The following is a 16,694-nucleotide window of genomic DNA, read 5'->3' as shown; positions in this document are numbered from 1 at the left end:
GTTTTGGAGAGACTGGATAGGCTCGGTCGCACCAAGGGGTTCCGTAACTGGGACCTCATAGGCATATCCCACGTTCGGGAACTATAGGGCCTGAAGGGGATGACACCATTTGTCTCGCTCCAGCACACCTACGAACTAGCTCACTAGGAACACTTTAGATACAGACAGGTCAGACACTCCCTCCAGGCCAATATTCCTGTGGGAACACAGCCCCCTGCCTCCTCACCGCTGGAGGATAGGCTCCAAGATGGCCACCTCCCCGAACACGCCATATCACTCATGTACAAAAAAATCATTAACAACTCCCCGGACCTACTGCTCCCCCTCAAGGGTAAATGGGAAGCCGACGGCCTAGAAATAGATGAGGAAGAATGGAGAACTGCACTAGCCTCCCCTAAGGAGGTTGCCATTTCGGCCAGACTCCGGCTGATTCAGCTAAAAATTTTACACCGAGTTTCCCTTTCAGGGACTAGACTGCAGCGAATGGGCCGAAGTGCAGATGGGCTTTGTAGACGGGGATGCGGAGAGGTAGGGACCTTCTTCCACATACTTTGGGAATGCCCACAGTTGAAGCACTACTGGACCCGAGTGACCCGATGTATGCAGGGAGTCTGGGGGTGGAGCTCAGACTTGAAGCAAAAAGGTGCCTCTGAACCTACGGACCTATCACATAGTGGGAAGTTGTGGGTCACTCTAGGGTTTACAATCGCCAAAAGGAACATTGCTAGGCTGTGGCTCCTAAGGTAGGCCAGTGGAAAACTGATATGGACTGGTGCATGCTCCAGCAAAAGATGGTATACGAGGCACGGGGTGCCCTCGGAAATGGATACAAATATGGACCACCTGGAACGAATACAGAGGGAACATCTGCGAACCCCCCAGAACGCCTCGGTTGAAGAACCGCATGTACTGTAAACGCTATCTGATGTACTGTTAACTGATAACTATGTATGTCTTGAAACTCCCTGCGCTTGAATGTAGACAATTATTGCCTTGATTGTGATGATTGCCACCTATTTCCCTGTTGTTAATAAAAAGAATTAAAGAAATTAAAATAAAGACAGTTTACTTTACTTCTGCTGCTTCCTGTCTTCCTGAGAGGATGGATCCTACATTTGGCGACAACTGGAAATATGAAGACCAACGCATTTGATAGAAGACGCTTCCTTTGGAACAACGTGCCCTTCATGCTTCATCTCTTTCAGAAGAGAAGACAGACGCCTTGTATCCTGTGCTTGTGTTTGTCCAAACACTTGTGAGTACTGGCGCTGGTGAGGCGTGCGCATGTGAAATTTTCCACAGATATGAGGCCCCACGGTGTGTGTGTACTTTATTGGCTGACCTTGCTATTGTGCTAAGAGTCTGCTGGAGATTTATTTTCAGACATTTTGCACGAGAGAGAGCCCTGCTGTGGAGTGTGATAAACTTACTTTGTTGTACGAGGACGGTAACTCGTTGCCAAGAACCATCTTTGTTGTCTATTGTCTGTCAGCAACTATTCCTCATGCACCCTCGCTTCCTTGCAGTCTCTTGTTGCCGTCAGCAACCATTCCTCCTGCACTTGTGTGACGCCTGTGACCTAACTGACGTCTGCTTCAAGCATGTCACGGACCTTCACCGCTGACACGCACAGCGTTTCTACGTGTGACGCCATCTCTCACCACTGCCATCTTAGATTGGGACTATGCGTGTCACAAAATCTGAGCGCTGACACGCACAGTATCTCCTTGTACGATTTTAATTTAAAGTCAGCCTGATTTTGAGGGACATTGCGTGTGCCAATGTGGTTAATCGCTGACACGCACAGCATTTCCTTGTCGCTTTTGTTCTTCAATTCTTCAAATATTCACCTTTCATTACGCGTGTCACAGAGCTCCACTGCTGACACGCACAGCCTTTCATGTTCTGTGTCTTGCGTGCTGACTCTTACTGACTTGCACAGCATACCGGTACTCAGATAAGGTACTATTCTCAATTGTAAAGGAAAGGGGGTATTGGTTCCATATAGCTTCACAGGTACAGTTACAGCTACAGGTTTTGGATAACAAGGATTCACACAGGTACTTAAGTTATAATATTACGTTTGAGTTTACCTCTACATCTACATATGTAAGAGCCTCCACTTATCTTCACGACATCTTATTCTTTATTTCAATACAATATTTGTAAAGTGGGTTTTTTATATTTACCTTCTGTGTCGGTGTGTTCTAAGTTTTTCCATTATGCCAAACGTACCTGCGCATCCCTTTTTCTTATCTTCCCCTGGTGAGCCTGCTCTTCCTTGGCTGAAGTGGAAGAAGGGTCTGTGCGCTGAAGGTTTTTAGCCATTATGCTAGGGTCTCAGCGCTAAAAAAGAAAACATCTCTTTTAATGCATTGTTTGGGTCCTGAAGGACAAGAAGTTTTTGAGCACCTTTCTGAACTCTCGGATGGGGATACCATGGGTATAACTGAATTTGAAATCTCTATAACTCCATAGACTGGATTTGCATTATCTTCCAAAGATTAGCTCAGTCCTTGAAAGGTACCATTTCAGAAGGAGGATGTAGAGGCAGGAAGAGTCTCTGGAACAATACATTACTGAATTGCGCAAACTTGCCACCACCTGCAATTTTGCAGCAACTTTGCATGAACGTCTTCAGGATCAATGCATGTTGGGCTGTATTATTGACATAGCAAGGGATAGATTATGGCAGAAAGACAATCCGTCTCTACATGAGGTCCTTACTATTACGAAAAGTCATGACCACTCAAAGGCATGTGTTGAAACAATTTGCAAAAAGGAACCTTTAAAAAAGAGTAATGAAAATGGTGTTTTGGTTATTGACAAAGAAAAAGTAACTAGACCTGAAATACCTGTTAAGGTAGAGAGCAAACCTGTTATATCCAAGATTTTCTCTGGCAAGTGCTTCAGGTGTGGCAATCCTACACATATGGGTAATTTTAAAGCCTGTCCTGGGTGGAAAGTCACTTGCAATGTGTGTGACTGCAAGGGTCATTTTACAAAAGGCTGCAGATCGGGTAAAGATCTGAAGAAAAAGCACAGAAGTAGATCTCTATGAAAATTATTCTGATTCAGAGTTGATAAACATTTATCAAGTCAATTGTTCTGGTGGTAATGCCCCGATGAAGGTCGTCCTGAATAATGATGCACCAGTTAAGATTTTTTTTTACTTAGGGGCCAAGGTGACTTTGATTGCTAAGTAATTCTTTGACCAACTATTTAGTAAAGAAAGTTAAGTTGTCCAAACCTGATATCAGACCAAGGGTGTATGGCGGAGAAGTAAACGATCTCTTGGGTTATTTTTGGGGAACAATAGACTTGAAAGGTAGAATTATTCCTGGAAAGGTGTATGTTTCCTTTTTTTTAATAATTGTTTTATTAACCAAGAGAAAGCATCAAGTAAAAAAACAATACAATAACATGTTGTATGGAAAAGAAAAGAAAAGAAAAAAACAGTCATCTGATATAATCCCAAAAAGAAAATTTACAAAAAATAATGGAGGAAAAAGTATACCAATTTGCAATTTCATTCAAAAGATGCGCCCCCAAATTGCAGTACATTTTACCATAGAACGAGCCCCTCTCGACCCAGCCAATGATAATTCTATATCATGAATCTATTTTACTAACAGCCACCCATCCATCACTGTTGGAGGTTTCGGTGATGTCCACACCCTGGCTATAACTAATCTTGCAACAACTAATAGAGTAGAAAACAAATTATTACAATTTAAATTCCTAGAGCTGTATCCCATCATACCCTCAGAGGTCAACAAAGGTAGGTCTATCCCTATCTTTTGATGTAGAACATCCCCGACTTACTGCCAAAATATTGTTAGTTCTAGGCATGCTAGAAACATGCTTAACGTCTGCCGCATATAAATCACATTTTGGACATTTTGTACGTTCGCTATTAGTATTTTTAGCATTATTACCTGATGACCATTTTACAATTCTATCTGGAATATGATATCAAAGACAAATCATACGATGTTGTTGCAGTCTTAAATTGGTTGCGTGTACTGCCTTGTCTATAACACTAAAAGCCTGTGAAATAGTTCCAGCCGCTACCGGAATCTTCAATTTTCCACTCCACCGTTCGGCCAACCTCCCGCAATCGTCGGGTCTCCCAATACTAATCCATTTATAAGCTCTACTTATCATAGATTGTGATTCAATTGTATTGAGTAAACCCCATATCTCCGAGTCATTTGTGTTTTCCAATTTTAGATTTCTCAGAAAAAAGTCTAGAATCTTTGAAAGCATAGACCCCGGTAGCTTATGTTTTTTCTGTAAACTCTCAAATGAGACAAAGCCAATATAGTCGTACAAATCTCGCATACAGTTAACTCCATTTTTAGCCCAATTCATGCCGATCAAGTCATGGAATATCTCAGATAATCCTGGATTCTGCCAGAGTGGTAGCCCGCTGTCATAGCAGGAAATATTCTTACTTAGCAGAATTGAGCGCCAGACACATACATCGTCTCTTATGGTCTTGAATTTAACCCTTTTAAAATACTTAATCAGTCAGTCTGTACAAAAACGTATAGCTCTAACCCCCTAAAATAAACTTTTGGCTGAAAATAGTGCTGGCTGGGTTAATAAGGCTACATTAAACGGATAACACACGCTGCCCAAAAATATGTTTTAAAATGTGGGAGCCCCTTGACTAAAGGGAAGTTTTAAGCGATCTATTGCTCGTCGTGCCTTCTTATATCCCCATATAAAACGACCTAATATTCCATCCAATTTTTTGAAGAATATATTTGAAACGCGTAATGGAATGGAGCAAAAAAGATACAGAAACTTACCCAGAATTTGCATTTTGATAATATTAACTCTACCAATAATCCCAATAGGTAACATGCCATTTTTTTAAAGTCCTCTCTGTCTCTTCTAATAATGCATCATAATTCAATGACAGAATACGGTCAATCTGTGCTGTTATCTTAACACCTAAATAAATAACCATTTGACAGGTTCCAGGTACTGGTATCGCATATTTATAATTAAGGAGAACTTGCGTCTTATTAACATTTAATTTATAACCTGAAATTAAGCCAAACTGTCCCGCTAATTCCGCTATAATATTCAATGATTTTCCCGGTTCTGTTGAAAAAAATGGTACGTAGTCCGCTAAAGCGACAACCTTCAAAGAATTCACACTTGATTTTAAATCCCTTATTCGAGCATCACTTTGCAAAACTGAAATAAATGGCTATATATAAAGAGCAAATAATATAGGTGAAAGAAGGCATCCCTGACGGGTACCACACAACACGGGGAAAATAGATGACTGCAGCCCCAAATAAGTCAATTTAGCACATGGTTTGTCTTACAGTTCTTGGATCTGTTTTAAAAATTGGCCCTTTATCCTGAAGGCTGCTATCGAAGCTCACAAAAATTCCCACCCCACTCGGTCAAACGCTTTCTCTGCGTCTAATAAAATCATACCAAGTGGGGTGGGTCTGATGTTTGTGAAATCAAATGCACTTGCTGCCATATTTACATGAGCAGTAGTGTCCCTCACTTGAATGAACGCATGTTGGTGAGGGGATACTAGATTAGGAATTATAGGTGCCAAGCGGTTAGGTAAAATGTTAGCGTATATTTTAGCATCCGTGTTGAAATTGGTCTGTACGACCCACATTCCTCCACTTGTTTATTTTTCTTTAGAAAAAAAATGATGTTAGTCATATGCCATGAGTCAGGAGTTCACCCCCTAGTTCCAATTTCCTCTATTACCTGACTGAACGGTTCCAGCATAACATCCTTGAATATTTTGTAGAATTCTAGAGGAATGGTATCTTCTCTCGCTGCCTTCCCTGATGGTAGTGCGCCCATTTCTAATTCTATCTCGTTTTTGGAGATGTGTTACTCAAGAGAATCAGATTATTCTCTCCCCATATTTCTTATAGAGCTATTTTGAAGATACCAATAAATATCACCTTGTTTATGCTGTATTGTTGGAGTATATAATTGTTTGTACTAACAAGTAAAATGTTCTAATTCCTGCTGTGGTTGTTCATACATTTTATCATCTAGCCCTTTTATTGCTTTGATATGAGCCTTAGCCCGATCATCTACCACCTTATAAGCAAGTACTTTCCCTATACTCTCCCCAAATTCATACTGTGATAATCGATATTTATTATAGCTTGCCACATTTTTCTCTCTCCATGTTTTCTTTAGGGTTGAGCGTAATTCAATTAGCCTACAGCTTAATCGCTCAATATCCTGCTAGCCTTTTATAATAGCTTTTGGGTGTAGATCCTCCACCTTCCGAATCGCTAGTATAGTTGTGTTGGTCATATTTATTCTTTCCCTATTTTGTCTCCAAATATATTGCTGAGTATAACCTCTAACAACCGCTTTACATGTGTCCCACACAATTATAGGATGAGCTGTTCCTACATTTTCCTTAAAGAAACAACTCTAGTTGACCCCTAACCTTAGCCACTTATTCCTCATCAGCCAGCAGATATCTAGGAAATGAAAAGGGTCTGACTACCTTGTTCTCTTCTGGGATTTGAATAGTAAGGAGTATGGGGTTGTGGTCAGAAGTCACCTTTGGACAGATTTTAATATCAGACGACCATACAATAGAATCGGTGGCCCAGGCCATAGCTTATACGAGAGTATAGTTTGTGTGGAGCTGAGAAATAAGTGCACCCCGGTATATTAGGGAATAAAGTTCTCCACACATCCCTAACCCCCTGCAAACACCCTAGTTCCCTTATTGCAGCTCTTGTCCTCGTCATTCTTTGCAATGCCCCCTGTTGTGTTGTGTCGATGTTATAATCCATGATGCAATTAAAATCGCCCTTCACGACCCTCTCCCCCTCCCAATATAACATTTCTGTATTTATTAGATCGAAAATAGTTGGATCATCCATATTCGAGCCATATATTGCACAAAATATATATTTTCTTCCCTTTATCTTTATCTGAGCCATTGCCCACCTACCACCTTTGTCTGCCATTATGTTACCGATTGCCCCCTCCACCAATTTATGTCTCAATATAGCGACCCCCCGTATAGAGGTGCTTTGCGTAGTACACACTATCACCTCGTATCTTAGCTGCTTCAGTAACCCTCGATCTTTATACGATAGATGTGTTTCTGTCAACATAACGACATGGGGTTTATACATTTTCAATTCCTCTGCTACCAATTGCATCTTAGTCCTACTGTACAATCCGGCTACATTCCATGCTAGACACTTAAACTTAAATTGAGCCATTCCGAAAGACAATATAATCAACACTACCACTCATACCCTCCATGATTATTGGTTTTGCTTTATTGCAGAGTTCCCCCATGTTACTAGCCTTCTGGTTCTTTGTTTCCCTGCCTTTATTTTTGCCCACTCCCTTTACCCCCACCACCCCAGCCCCCCAAAAAAGCGAGCCCCACCCCCAACTCCTAGAAGGAGGAATCATCCTCTTATTTGAGCTGCCGCAGGTTTTGGCAGCTAAATGAGACTCCGGTCCCCACAGTGGCCCCCCGAGACCTTATTCCCTGTAATCTATACATCATTTTGTCTGACATCAAGTAGATACTACATGAAGTTATGTCACCAAGAGCTGCCTCCTAATAACTCAGCCAAAGTATTAATCTGATCTAATCATGGAATCTTTTCCTTGTTCTGTCCCCCTTTCTGCCATCTGCATAGTGCATCCTTTGCCTCAAATTCACATATGACTGCCCTTCCAGTATTACTTTCAAGCGTGACGGTTCTTGTAGATACGCATGTACCCCCATTGCCTTTAGTGGGGCAATCAATAACCTGAGCTGCCAGCACCTTTCCATTGTCTCTTTACAAAAATCTGACCTAAACAAATAGTGTATGTTTCTACTGTGATAGGTGTTTTAGGTTTGGCTTTCAATGAAACTTCTTGTCGATACAAAAAAATGCCAAAATTAATAAGAGAGGGGCGCGGGCCCTCTGTATCTGGCAATCCCAGGCCCAGTCCACCAAGTCCGAAAAAGCCTTCTGCATTAAATGTACAACGAAACCCCTCGGGTTAGTCCCTTCTTGTCCCTCTGGGATTCCAAACAGTTTCAAATTATTCCGCCGCTGGCGATTTTCCATGTCTTTGATTTTCGCCTGCATTGAGGTTAGCAAATCCTGACGTTGTTTGACAGAAACAGTCATTGGCAAAGTTCCTTCCTCCGTGCCAGCAACCTTTGATTGTAGTTCCACTATATCATTAGTATTAGACCCAACCTTCTAATTACCTTCTTTTAATGACTGCTGAATGTCCTGATTATCTGCTCTGAATTGAGAGAATAGCCCCCTTGTTTCCTCTCTCTGGTCTTTGAGGGACTGCAATATAAGTGAGGGTAGTGAAGATTCTCTGTATGTTTCCATGAAGGGAGATTCTCTCATAAGCTGGTTCCATCAACGTGATTCACTTGTAATCTTGGACCCTAATCAGAATCCCTCTGTATCCTTAAAAGATATTCTGTCAGTTAGTCAAGTTGATGACGGATAAAAGCCATGGGTCAAGGAGTTTCCCGAAGTATTTGATAGTAAAGTTGGGTATCTCAAGAATTACTTACATTACATAAAAGTTTGGCGTGATTCTGTACCAAAGGCTGTTAAAGTTCGGAGTGTGCCACTTTTAGCAAAAGAAAGCATGTAGTTTGAACTTGAGAAGTTAGTAGCCAATGGCATCATATAAGAAGTTGAAGCAACGGAGGGGCTTTATCCTATCGTTATGGCCCGCAAGGCTAATGACGAGGCCAGACTCTGTGGATTGAGTTGAACAAGGCTGTGGTAGTTGATCATTACCCTCTACCCAACATCAGTGAAATGTTATGCTCTTTAAGTGGTGCCAAACACTTCTCCTCCCTTGAATTGACTTCCGCCTACCACCAAGTCAAACTACATCCCATCTCTCAAGATCTCACAGCCTTTGTGATGCCTTTTGGGACTTTTACATTTTTGAGGATGCCTTTTGGCCTAATTTCCACTCCCTCTGTATTTCAGAGAGTCATGGTGCGAATCTTGAGGGGTGTGGATGGAGTGAAAATCTACCAGGATGATGTCCTGGTGTTTGGGGCTGACACCAAAGAGCATGAGTGCAGGATGAGATCTGTCCTAAGAAGGTTGTGTGATGCAGGTCTCACCTTATGAGCTGACAAGTGCTGCTTTGATGTGGAAGAAATTGAATATCTAGGACATTTGTTGTCACCTAATGGTATCAAACCTGAGCCTGCTCTGGTGAATCCTATTGCCAATATCAGGGCTACTAAAGATAAAGATGAACTTGTGGCATTTTAAGGGATGACTGAGTTTTATCACAAATTCATTCCCAATTTTGCAGGTGTCATGGATCATTTAAGAAATCTTTTAAAAAAAGGGGTGTGAGTTTGTTTGGTGCAAGGTGTGTGATAAAACATTTCAGAATTTATTTGAAAGATCTGTTGAACAAAGTTCCAGACCTAGGTAGCTTTGATCCTAAGAAAGCATCTTATCTAATGACTGATTCTAGTTCAAAGGGTCTTGGAGCTGTGCTATTTCAGAAATGTGACAGTGGAGAGAAAGCTATATTATTTTTGTCTAGGCCTTTGAGAGCTGCAGAGTTCAAATAATCTGTCATTGAGAGGGAGGCACTTGCCATATTTTGGGCCATAAGCAAGTTGCATAGGTTTCTGTGGGGAAGTCAGGTCTCGGTTTTAAATGATCATAAACCTTTAAAGGAGTTGTTTTTGAGGAAAGGTAAAGATTTAGTGTCTCACTGAATTAGAAAATGGTTTGTAGCGCTACAGGAATTTGACTTTATGGTTTCATATCTTTCTAGTGCAAGTACCACCTTAGCTGATTGTTTATCTAGATTAGGTAACATGGTTGATGAAGAAGTTGCTGTTCAGGGTGAAGGTGGATGGTTTGGCGTTGAGGAACTTGATGAAGAAGTTGATGTATGTCTCATCAGTGAGGGTATAATGTCTGAAAAAGAATGGAAAAAGTCGTTAACTAAGGATGAGTTGTTGCAGAAAGTTGTTTTGATGGTCTTGAGTGGGTGGTGTGATGAAAAAGACTGCTGAAAAGAACTTAAAGGCTTCTGGCAGGTCAAGGCGGAGTTGTCTGTGGTTGATGGTATTCTCTTGAGAGGCAGTAAATGAGTTCCTCTTCGTGAGCTCTAGTAATATTTGCTGGTGAGTGCTCATGCTAGCCACATGGGAATTGTTAAGACCAAAGAGAAAATAAGGGAAGCTTATTGGTGGCCTGGAGTTGATGCCCGAGTTGAAAGGGTTGTAAGACATGGCATTGAGTGTGCTGGCAGTGATAAGATCTTAAAATGTAGGACACAACCCATGGTTATAAGGAAGCAGTCTGATGGGGCGTGGCTTGGAAGCCGATGTAGGCGGCAGCGGATCCCGCAGCTCCTCCCCAGCCGCCCTTTTCCCGCAAGTATCCTGCCGATTATACCGGTTCCTGGACCCCGGAACGAATTCCTCATGATATCGTGCCCTACCTGGCGGAGGGGACGAGCAATTTCGGTGACTCGTTTGTGCCCTAAAGTCACTTTTGCTGAGTGCAACGCTTATCCTCCACAAAATGGCGGCTGGAGCGCGAAAGGAGAGTGCCTGACCAAGGATCCCCGTGGGGACGCACCCTGTGGACCGGTGCAGTGAGCGGTAGGAGCAGGACACTTGCCCGCATTTGGCAGCAGAGAGAGGGAGCGGATAATTTGGGCAGGCGAACACTGGTGAGGGACTAGGCAGAGGAGTGCCTGACCCTAAAGTGGCGGCGCCCGCGACATGCCTCGAGACATATCGCGCCTGAGAATAGGTGATAGCGCGACTGTGTGTGGGACTGCTCTGAAGATCGGCGGTGGCAGGGGTGCACAGCCTGCTGCCTGGAGGGGAGGACGATTGCTGCAGTTGGCGGCTTGTTACTAACAGTCGGATTGCCAAGGGGTCCTGCTTAGATCGCGCCACAGAGAACACCAGAGCTAGCCCATTATGAGGCCACGCAGATCCCCGCCTAACGCTGAGGGAGAGAGAGGCGTTTGTCAGTGAGGGGAGAAGGAGGTGACCTGCCTGTCTTCTTGAAGGACAGTAGTTGGACACAAGTGCGCAATAACGAGGTGCGGAGCACGAATTCCACGGGCCACCAGAATTAGGGAACTTACTGTCGGGAGGTGACTGCGAAGCTGTAGGAGGTGACCCTCTGACAGGGAGCTACTACACCATTGCTGGTGGATGCAAGGACCCAGCGGAGTGACGAGTGAGGAGGTGCTGAGAGCCTGGCCATTCACTGAACCACCTACGATGGGCAGGGTTTCCAGAAAGAAAAGGTTCAGAGCATTGCGACTGGATGACCCAGGTCATGCCATGGAGGATGAGGAATTGGCGTCGGGGAGCAGAGATTCCACGCAGCCGCAGGACCCTTCCTTCGGCGACATCATGCAGGCCATCTTGGCCTCGAGGGAGGCCCTGGAGAAACGGATGGACTCTATTGGATCTGACCTTTCCCTCCTGAAAGATGACCACCGGAAGCTCAAGGAACGCGTGGCAGCTACTGAGCAGACCGTGAAAGACATCTCGGACACGGTTGATACCCTGCGAGCACAGCTCAATGAGGTGGTGCAGAGAGTACGCGTACTAGAGGTGCGAGCAGAGGATAGTGAAGGGCGCTCTAGCGCAATAATCTCCGCATCATGGGAATTCCGGAACGGGAGGAAGGATCCTACGCTGTGCAATTCCTGGAGACATGGTTAAAGACGGAAGTGGCACCTAAGGGTCTCTCCCCTTTCTTTGCGCTGGAGCGGGCACATGGGGGTTCCAAAACATCCTCCAAAACCAGGGGTCCAGCCGCGCCCGATGGTGGCGAAACTCTTACACTACCAGGATCGCGACTATATCCTCCAGAAGGCCAGGGAGGCACAGAAATTGAGAAATGGCAACAGCAAGATAATGATTTTCCCGGATCACACCAGGAACGCGCAGCGCCAAAGAGCATCCTTTCTGGGGATGAAGGGGAAGTTGAGGACTTTACATCTCCCTTACGCTATGTTATTCCCGGCTCGGCTGCGGGTCACTGCTGATGGAAAAACGCACTTCTTCCTTACGTCTCAAGCAGCCTGGGATGGGCTGGAAGCTCGGGGAGAAATGGGTGAGCGTACACCAGCCGCAAACCCCCTCAACACAGTTCCCCTACCACAATGCCAAGGCAACGCCCAACTTCCTCTGCAGATTGGCGACAGGAACGCGACAAGGCGGTAAAGGCGGTTGCAGGCATCAGCCAGGAGGCTCTTAGTCCAACCAGCAACACGTCAGAGCATGCAGGCAGTGGAGAGCAGAGCCCCAGCTCCAGCAGTGTCCATGGGCTTTCGGAGACAGACTTGCCAGGAGTCACCCCACAAACGGCAGATTAAGTCTTTGGCTGACTGAACAGTTGCATGCATGCAACTGGCTTTGTGAGGTATCGGGGTAGCCTGCTGGGCCTGCGGACTTGGTGCCTGGTGGGAGGCTGGGCGGTCGGGGAGTGAAGAGGAAGTGATGGGGGGGACCGGAGTACGGAATTTTCACACGGGAGTGGGGTGGGGCCGGGGAGACCTCTGGGGTTCTTGGATCGGAGTAAAATGCAAAGAAAGAGTTCTCCCAGATACTTTTAGGTCCAGAGGGGGGAGATAGTAAACCAAGCAAAAAGGGGTAGACCTCTAAGAACCTATATTTCTTTTTAATAGAGTAAATCCAAACTATTTAGAACAAAGATGCCATATAGAAACAAGATTTAGATTATTTTTCAAACATATAAGTTTATTTAGATATTTTTATCGTTTTTTTCTCAAAATTTTTTTAAGATATATTTGTACAATTATACATAACATTGTCCATGTTGCAGAGAGTGCCCTCTATTGGCAATGGGTAACAGTTAGTCTTACTAATCAGACATACTACCTTTCATACTTCCTTTCATACTTATCTTATCGATTTATTAAAAGAGAGGAAGAAAACATACTAAACAAAATGAACACTACAGCAAAAACAATTTTTACAAAAAACAGACTAATACAAGTGGCAACTCAGAGGTGTACTTATTGGGATACTTATAATAGTGTGGATGGTAACATTCAGCTAGTTAAGGTGGAAATAACCAGTTCGTATCCAAGACTGTGGATGTTGGGCCGACGTACGTTTCGGTGAGTGTCACCTTCCTCAGGGCCAGAGACAGATAAATATATACACAATAATGTAACACAGGCTAAAAAATCTTTGAGGGCATAAGACAATTGTTCTGAAAAACAGTAAAATACAAAAAAGCTTTTAATTTCACAATTTCTTTTGACATCTTGTTGGCATCATATGTGTATAACTTCTTTTATGGTTTAGAGAAACAAAAGAGCGCTCATAGTCTATTATGCATCCTGCTACAACATTTAGAAAAATAGGAAAGAAACCCAAGTGTTTTGGATAGTCATGTGCATTACAAAAGAAGAGCAAGGGGAAAAAGAGAGAAGGAGTTAGGATTTCACAGTTTCCATAGGGTTTCAATACACCCAGTGTGTTTAAAAGAGTTTTGCCTAGTACATGCAGTTTGAGAAAAAAGCTGCTGTTAGTTAGTGTGCTCAGGGAACAGAGTGGTTTGCTTATCTGCTCGGTGCTGTTAGGTTAGACCAAGTTCGTTTAAGGAGAAATAATTACCTATGAGACGGGCAGTCTGAGCGTGATTTTATTTAAAATGACCGGTGTTTATGGTTTTCACTGGATTGCGAGCTAGGGAGAAAGCAGGAAAGTTTGATAATATCTGCCTAATTGTTTAAATTCTGGCAAGGTAGATGACAGGTAGGCGGGCTGATATTACCTTAAGGTGCAGTGCTGATACTCTTTATCTTGCAAGTACGTCAAGGGAAAAAGTGGTCTTGATTCTGTGTCTGTCCCGAATAGCTTTCTATGTGGATCTGGAACAGAATATAATATGACCTCTTAGATTTTAGGCAAACAGTCAGTTAGTGGTTACACCATGTAGGATGGGGATTAGTATACCTCATCTGCTGTGGTTTTCCGTATAAGTGCTGCTCAGGAGGGACAGTATTTCAAACCTCTGTCTGTTTCCTAAGAGAACAATACGTGTAGATTGTAAAGCGATCGCACACTACTGCTGACCTTTTTGTGATAGACTAGGTTGTTAACTAATTCTATCGAGGTTGTTTAGCTATTTTGTTCAGACTGCATGTGCATTAATCTACATCTAACATGGTAGTGCTGGCAGCTGTATCGCGTTTCGGCTGTACTGTGACCGGTTATCGAAAACTATGGTGAGTGACAATATTCTACGAGTAGATTTGTCTTACCTTGTTATTTGCATTTACAGAATTGTAAACGGCAGTCCTAGGACTTGTGCGGATGCCGGTGTTTGTTCGGTGTCACGCTCGGATCCTGGGAGAGAAAATGCGCAGAGAATTTGGGTCAGATAGATCCCCGGGGGTGCTTAAGAGAGCCAACAATAAACATAAATAAAGGGGCTCGCGTGCCACGCCACTGCACATACTGCATGGGTCGTGGTAGAATATAATACAAGTTCGTTTCCGAGCATGATGATAAAGGGAGAGAAGGGCAGCAAGACACGAGAGTAATGCCTGTCTACTACGAGTTCTCTTACCGTGTGTGTGATGTATTGTTGCCGCGACCGGGGGTTCTGGAATGTGCTCGTAGCATAGGGGCTTCTCAGACTTGCGGCTTCATTTAAATACTCCCTGTTGATATTCCTCACATGGAGAGTAGTCGAGGTGGAAAGCGGACTTTTCCATTGCTTGCCTGGTGTGGCAACTAAAAATAGTTGACAGACTGCAACGATGGCGAGCCTGCAGAGTGGCGGCCATATCGTCCAGAACGCAGGGTGGATATATCGTATTGCTGCTATATTGGCGAGTTAGGTCTTTCAAAGAAAGTAATTGTCATGCAGAGGTGTAGAAGTGTGCTGAATACCATAAATAAAGATTTGGTCTGCTATTGAAAGATGGGACCTGTGTTAGTTCCTGGGGCAGTAGTTTCGTTAGAGGGTGACTATCCATGATATTTCCTCGTTATGCCCGAATCGCACAGTGTCCAAAAAATGGATCCAAAAAGTTTCTCGTTTTTTCCGATAGACTGTAGGGTCTTTTCCAGGGGGTGTTTGTACATGTTCTAGAATTTGCCATCGCAGATCTCTTTCATTGTGATCATATTGGACAAAATGAGATACCATGGGGGCATTGGTCTTCTGCGTCCTAATGGCAGATTTGTGTTCCGACAATCTGGTCCGGAATTCTCTAGATGTTTCACCTATATATCCTATGTCACAAGGACAAGTGATAAGGTATATGACATTTTTTGTTCTGCAGTTGGTCATTTCTTTTAGGTTTCCATGCTTTCGTCCATAGGTCCATTTATCCCCAGTGATGATATGGTCACATGCGTGGCAGTTGCCACATCTGTGGTTGCCTTTTGGTAGTGGATTTCCATCCATTGTTTTCTGTTTGTTTTTTTCTTCTTTGTTTTTCCACCTGCTATGTACCAGCTTGTCTCGAAGATTCTGATTTCTTCTGAGAGCTAGGATGGGTTTACTTAGTCTGCTGTCTTGGTCATTCGTGTTCAATATTTCCCAGTTGTTATGGATCACCTTTCTTATTTTGTTGTTAATAGTGGAGTGGTTCAGGACACATACCAGTTTTTGTTCCTTAGGTTTTGGAGTAGGATTTAGAAGGGCATCTCTGTTATAATATTTTGCTCTTTTCATTGAGCTTCGTATGAGGCGTTTGGGGTATCCTCTTGCTAATAGCCTTTTCGTTAGTTGTTCTGCATGTGTCTCGTAGTCCTTCATGGTTGTACAGTTTCTTTTGATTCGTAAAAACTCGCCAAATGGGATCGAATTTTTTTGGCAGTTGGGGTGGTAGCTGCCATGTTCCAGGATGGTGTTTTTGGCTGTTGGTTTACGGTATAGGTCAACTGTTAGTTTGCCGTCTGTGTGTCGGATCCATATGTCCAAAAATTCCACTTTATCTGAGGAGAAGGTGTGAGTGAACTTGAGATTTTTGTCAGCTAAGTTAAGCCATTCTATGAATTCCTTCAAAAGATCTTCTGTTCCTGACCAGACGAAAAAAACGTCGTCTATGAATCTGTGCCATCTGGAGATGTTCTCAAAAAAAGGCGCGATTTCATTATAGATGTTTTTGCGCTCAAATTCTCCCATATAAATGTTCGCTATGCTGGGGGCGCAAGAAGCCCCCATACTGACACCTTTGATTTGATGGTATATTTCGTTTCCGAATTCAAAATAGTTGTTATGAAGGACCATTCTGAGGCATTCCAAAATGAAGTTGTCAGGTCTGGGTCCAGGTGTCCTTGTTAGCAGTGCTGCAACAGATTCCATAGCTTTGTCTTGAGGAATATTAGTATAAAGGGATTCTATGTCGCATGTTACAAGCAGCTGGGTATCTTGGTTGAATGGAGAGTGTTCTAGAACTTTAATTATATGCCCAGTATCCTTGATGTAAGAGGCATACGTGGTGGTGAGAGGGCATAAGAAGGTATCCAGATATTTTGAGAGAGGTTCTGTACCGGAGTTAATAGAGGCCACAATGGGTCTCAAAGGTGGGTTAACTGTGTTCTTGTGTGTTTTTGGAACACCATAAATAGCTGGAGTCACTGGATGGGGGTTTATGAGGTAATCCATCTCTTTTTGACAGATGTG

Source organism: Lissotriton helveticus, chromosome 3_1 (assembly GCF_964261635.1).
Source record: "Lissotriton helveticus chromosome 3_1, aLisHel1.1, whole genome shotgun sequence".
Lineage (NCBI taxonomy): Eukaryota > Metazoa > Chordata > Amphibia > Caudata > Salamandridae > Lissotriton > Lissotriton helveticus.
The sequence above is the reverse complement of the archived record's forward strand: the minus strand, read 5'-3'. Positions refer to the sequence as shown.